The sequence below is a fragment of the Triticum aestivum genome, chromosome 4D, assembly GCF_018294505.1.
Source record: "Triticum aestivum cultivar Chinese Spring chromosome 4D, IWGSC CS RefSeq v2.1, whole genome shotgun sequence".
NCBI classification, from domain to species: Eukaryota; Viridiplantae; Streptophyta; class Magnoliopsida; order Poales; family Poaceae; genus Triticum; species Triticum aestivum.
Window position 1 is genome coordinate 279,442,523 of NC_057805.1, and position 6,273 is coordinate 279,448,795.

The window sequence follows — 6,273 nt, forward strand, 5'->3', positions numbered from 1 at the left end:
AGGAAGGCAAGACAAACATATTCAATAGGCCAACTACATGATATAGTAGAGAAGCAACAGAGTAGAGGAAGTGCGAGAATGGAGAGATCAGGAACATGGTACGTGTTGCAGCGCGAAACCATGTTACAATTTTTTACATGGAAACGTTGTGTGCAAATGTCTTATTTGCTAAGAAGGAAGTGAGCTTAACGACCATGTTATAAGAGAAATATGATTGGTAAATCTCATGGTTAGTAATACAAATTCATGACTGAGTGTAGTGAGAAGCATGATTCACATGTTGGTTGACAAAACAAACAAACTGCTAGTAATATGAAACTACCCAAAGGATTTTGGTCCAAAAAGGAAATTGCACTGAAACGAACCTCTCAATAATCAATACACATGCTTGGAGTTTTACCAAACCTATCAACTTGTTGATGGGATTACGCAGACTTAGACAATGGGAGTTCTAGTGAGTTCACTATAAACCTGCACAGTTACATGAAAGAAGAAGAATAAGCCATGCCGTCAATTATTTAATTAATGGAATTCATGGCCATGCCGTGAGGAGATGATCTGGATCAGTAGTTCAGTACTACTACTATGAACAACAAAAGGTTTGACTAATTTAGTAGAGGAGGCGGGGGGAGGGGATTGAAAAGGGTCGGGAGGGGATTGAAAAGGGTCACATCAGGCGCGATGGTGATTGCCGCATCAGGCGCGTCCGAGGCCGCCGCCACAATGAGGGCGCACAGCAACGACATGAGGGAGCTCCCCCTTTGGATCACGCTGGAACTGGGCCGCGCCGGGGATGACCGTGTCTGATGCATCAGAGGCGGCCAGCGCTAGGACGGTCCGGAGCAGAGCAAGGACATGAGGGCGCTTCGAGGAGAGTCTGGCCATATGCATGAGGAGACCGCGAGGTACTCGCCGAGGGTGGCTGGGGCCGATCCCAGCGCGACAGCATCCTCCGCAAGGCGCTGTTCTTCCATGGCTGGCGCACCTACGATAGGAATGCCGGAGATAGGGCAGGGACGGCCGTCGGGGTACCTCATCGCCGAGGAGGAACTCCTTTCACCATCGCTCACTGCCACACCCTGCCAAATTGCGCGCATGTGAGCGAAAATAAATACCAGCTGGAAGAGCAACTGAATCGCCAAAGTAGTGGGATTTGATGGAGGGAGAAGAAAACCTATCTGTTTCGGTTGCAAAAAAATAACACAGTGGGATTTGATGAAGGTTGGAGAAGACGAAGAGGAAGTTGAATCTGTTTCGTGGGGAAGATGCGAGGCTCTGCGTTGGGAATCATAAATGCCAAGTTGATTTGGTAGTATTTTTTCCTCGAGGGGAGAGGGCTGGATTTTCGGAAGTTTTTTTTTGAGCGGTGAGCACCGACGCTGGGCTGGAGGTGGGTGGATCGTGCGGGATGGCCGGCGGCCGTGCGGGCGGCAGGTGAGGGGAAAAGCAGGTCTTTTTTCCACCACCTTGACCGCAGGGTAATAAGAGTGATTGGATGATTTTAAAAACTGAAAAATGACGTGGCAATCCGCTGATGTGGACAGTGTGCATGTCGAGAGAATAGGGAGAAGTGGGGAGCAACTTCTTAAGAATGGTAGATTAGTATGTGAGTTCTTTATGACTAATGTGAGTCCATGGATTATACACACTCTCACCTTTCAGCAATTTGCTAGCCTCTTCAGTACCGTGCATTGCCCTTTCTCACCTCGAGAGTTGGTGATAACTTTGCCGGTGCATCGAAACCCCATGATATGATATGCTCTATCACACATAAGCCTCCTTATATCTTCCTCAAAATAGTCACCTTACCTACCTATCATGGCATTTCCATAGCCATTCCGAGATATATTGCCGTGCAACTTCCACCGTTCCGTTTTTATGACATGCACATTCATTGTCATATTGCTTTGCATGATCATATAGCTGACATAGTATTTGTGGCTCTGTTGGTGCAATGATAGGCCCCTTATGTTTTGGAGTTTGTTGACAACAGTTTGGGGACTTATGTGTTTGCTAGTGCACACAGAGTAACAGGTCCCTGGAGTAATCGAGGAGTTTGATGAAAACGATGAAGATAATCTCCCTGTGAGGCAGCGAAGGTTATCACCAAAGATAAAGCTAACGAGAGTGACCCCTAAAAATTGCTGAAGTCTAAGCAATTGGTTCGGTGGTTGTTTGAAGCAAATGACGACGTTCGAGGAAGAATGAAGACGAAGTGAAGATGTGGCATTTATTTCATTGTCCTTCTTCTTTCATTGGGTCATAGGACCATCGTACTATTAAGAGGGGTTTAGCGTTTCGAAGCTTTGATTCTTTGATGCTAAACCCAAACCTATGAAAGTTGTGAGAGAAATCTCTTTGTGCTCTGAGCGAATACTTGCCAGCAAGAGACTGTGATCTTCTTCGCTGCGAGAGATTTGCCTCGAACCGAGGAGTTAGTCATCTTCCATCTGGGAAGGCTGCGGCTATAAATAGCCACCCCGCGCCGGTGTTGTCCGGTGGCTGCTCCGTTTGATTTCTGAGAAGATTGTTGAGCAACCCCCTCTCTGAGCAATTTGAGTTTAAAATCCACCGAGAGAAAAACCCTAGCGCCAAAGAATTAGATAGTGGTTCAGCATCACTGGAATCTAAGTTTAGTACGCTCCGCCTATTACTCTTGAGAGCTGCAAACTCTCTAGACGGTTAGGTGTCAATTTCTTCAGAGACCAAGAGTAATTGTGGTTCTCGAAGAAGAAGTCTGTAAAGGTTTGGAGATCGCCTTCAAGTATCTACCACGAGTGATCGGCATTGGTTGATGAATCGATTGTTGAGGAGAATAGGGTGAAGAGTGTTTATCTTCCGTGTTAAGTCACATCCCCTCCAACCAGACGTAGTCCTTGTACAGAAGGACGAACTGGTCGAACAAATACCTTGTCGCCATCGAGCACCACCGGTTACCTCTGTTACTCAAGTTTACCTTTGATGCATTTTATTCATGTATTTTACTTCGATACATGCTTTAGTTTCCTTTCGGCCATATGTTGTAGTTCCTCTTAGTCTGTTTGTTGTTTATTCCGCTGCTGGGTTCTGAGAGATTTAAGTTTTCCAAAGAAAATTTAAAACTCCCATTCACCCCCCCTCCGTTAGACATACTTCGTTCCTAAAATTGGTATGAGAGCAAGGTACTCCTTGACTCTACTCATTTTATTCTAATGACTTTGGAGTTTAAGTATGTCTTCAGTGAACTACAAGTCGCATCTCAAGATTCCCATATTCGATGGGACAAATTATCCCTTCTGGAAGGAGAAGATGAAGATCCGTCTTCGAGCTATAGATGATGACATGTGGAACGTCGTGCACATTGGGTTCACAGTTCTAATTGCTCAAGCACCTACCGATGAAAAAAAGAAGCTTATTCAACTAGACGCTCAAGCCAAAGATGAAATTGGTGGCCATCTCTCTCGAGCTCAATTCCTTCGATACCTATAGTGTGAGACTGCAAAAGAACTGTGGGATATCCTCGAAAAGATCAATGAAGGAGTGTCAACTCAAAAGGAAGCTCGAATTTATACTCTTCGGGCGAAGTTCAATCGCTTCAAGCGCATTGGAAATGAAAGCTGTCAGCAAACCTTCGATCGCCTCAGTGACATAGCAAATGAACTTCAAGGACTCGGCGCCAGAGACATCACTGACCATGAAGTTGTTAAGAAACTACTTCGATCCCTTGACACCTCATTTGACACGCTTGTTCTGATGATTCGTGAATGCCCTGATTTCAAGAGCCTCAACTCTGCTGATGTTATGGAGAGAACTCATTGATGCAGGATGCTGACGAGCACTACTTTAATGTAAGGCGACCGCATGATAGGACGGTTGAATGTGTAACAAAAAAGGACAACATTGCATATTCACAGCTATGATGTGTAAACTAAGCAGAAGGCATTTCAACAAATTAGAAGCAATGAAAGCTAGAGACCATATGAAAGATGCAACAAATATCACTCTACCAAGTTAAAACTGTCTCGTCATAAGTGCCATTTCAACAAATTGGAAGTAGTACAAGCTAGAAAAGAATGTGAGATGTGACCTATGTCAGACTCCCAAGTTAAACGTGTCTTACGCTAAGTGATTGTTGTGGGTTACACAATAGTAGTACTTTGATGTAAGAACATGGTGTGATAGACAGATATTGTATGTTCTAGAAACAGGAACACTTGTCTTATTCACAAGTATAATGTGTAAAGTAAGCAAATGGAATTCAACAAAATTAGAAGCAATACAAGCTAGACATCATACATCACATGCAACCACATATAAAAGTTGTCGGCGTTCTAGGAACGGGGGTCCCCAGACTTGCCTGCCTGCGGCCCACGGCGTGGCTCCACTAGCGGCCTGGTACGACCCATCTTCATCAGCAAACACTCAAGACCCTCGCGAGGGGCCAAGCCTCGCGAGGCGGACGACACAAGACCTCCTCAGGGGCAGCATCACTAGGCTGTCTCGCGAGGAGCGGAGAGATCAAGGCGAGGGGCACCTCGCGAGGTTTCCGTGACGTGAGCCATGATGACCAAGGCCACGCGGGCGCCAGCGGGCGCAGAGTATCGGTTGCCTCTTTGGTGCTAAAGGGGCAGGTGCAGGCGAGGAGTCCCGAGGCATCAGGCAAAGGTTTCCATATCGGTGCAACGAGACCAAGACCAGCAGGACGGCAGGACGGAGGTCATCGCGGAGCCTACGACGTCGTCACCACCAGAGCCTTTGGCAGGCGAAGACCACCTTTTGTCAGGATAGCTTGTACTAGCTGTCCCCCTTCAAATTGGCCGTTGTGGGATCCCTTGCTGCCTAAACATTTGGGAAGAGGACCAGGGTCTCTATAAATAGGACTAGCCACCACCATAGGAGGCAACTCATCTGGGATCGGATCCATTCCATCCTGACACGCACAAGCTCACCGAGCTCAAGAACACCTCTCCTCAGGAGGTTGTTCTTACCTTGTACTTGTTCATCCCCAGCCTGCAAGGCAATCCACCACACCACACTAGAGTAGGGTATTACACCACAACGATGGCCCGAACCAGTATAAACTCTTGTGTCTTCTGTTCCTTGGGTTCAGCGAGCTAGGCCTTGAGATCGTGGCGAGAGTGTGAGCTAGGGGGAGAGAGATCTTCATGCGCACCCCAGAGTTCGATCCTTAAGGGTTTTGCCGGAACCCGTAATCCGACAACAGTGCCAAGTTAGAGGGAGCACCTGTGATGGTGGACTTGGGGAGTCGTGCTCATCATCAACACAACTACGTTGAGTGTCTATGCATGTGTTGTATTGCAAATCTTGTTGGGGGGATGGCGGAGTAGAATCAGTAGAGGCCCTCCGTTTCAGTTGGTCGGAAGGAGCACCATTACCCACCGCCTTGCTAATTTCCTTCCGCTTTATTGATTTTGCATTGTTAATTAAAATCGACATGAAAAAGCAATAAAATTCACTCTTCAGAACTCATTCATGCATGATACTGACAATGCTACTTTGATGTACGGCAAACACATGATACGAGGATGGAATATGTACGGAAAACAGGACGGCATGGCATATTCACAACTGTTTGTGTAAACTAAGGAGAACCCATTGTAGGATCGAAAGTATGTCTAGAGGGGGGGGTGATTAGACTACTTGACCAAATAAAAATCTATCCTTTTCCCAATTTTAAGTCTTGGCAGATTTTAGCAACTTAGCACAAGTCAAGCAATCAACATACACATGCAAGTGTGTAAGAGTATAGCAGCGGAATGTAAAAACATTGCACATGAAGGTAAAGGGAGGAGTTTGGAGGAAGCAAACGCAATGTAGACACGGAGATTTTTGGGGTGGTTCCGATAGGTGGTGCTATCATACATCCACGTTGATGGAGACTTCAACCCACGAAGGGTAACAGTTGCGCGAGTCCACGGAGGGCTCCACCCACGAAGGGTCCACGAAGAAGCAACCTTGTCTATCCCACCATGGCCATCGCCGACGAAGGACTTGCCTCACTAGGGTAGATCTTCACGAAGTAGGCGATCTCCTTGCCTGTACAAACTCCTTGGTTCAACTCCACAATCTTGTCGGAGGCTCCCAAGTGACACCTAACCAATCTAGGAGACACCACTCTCCAAAAGGTAATAGATGGCGTGTTGATGATGAATTCCTTGCTCTTGTGCTTCAAATGATAGTCTCCCCAACACTCAACTCTCTCTCTCATAGATTTGGATTTGGTGGAAAGAATATTTGAGTGGAAAGCAACTTGGGGAAGGATAGAGATCAAGA

The 6,273-nt window shown here is 46.5% G+C and overlaps 1 long non-coding RNA gene across 1 annotated transcript; it reads right to left on the reverse strand.

Annotated features, from left to right (window-relative positions):
* Positions 1–200: 200 nt before the first annotated feature.
* On the reverse strand, positions 201–1,473 carry LOC123097468 (uncharacterized). Its single transcript, XR_006447251.1, has 2 exons — positions 1,175–1,473; positions 201–1,079 (listed from the first exon to the last, which is right to left on the reverse strand). It is a non-coding gene; the product is annotated as an uncharacterized lncRNA (long non-coding RNA).
* Positions 1,474–6,273: the final 4,800 nt, after the last annotated feature.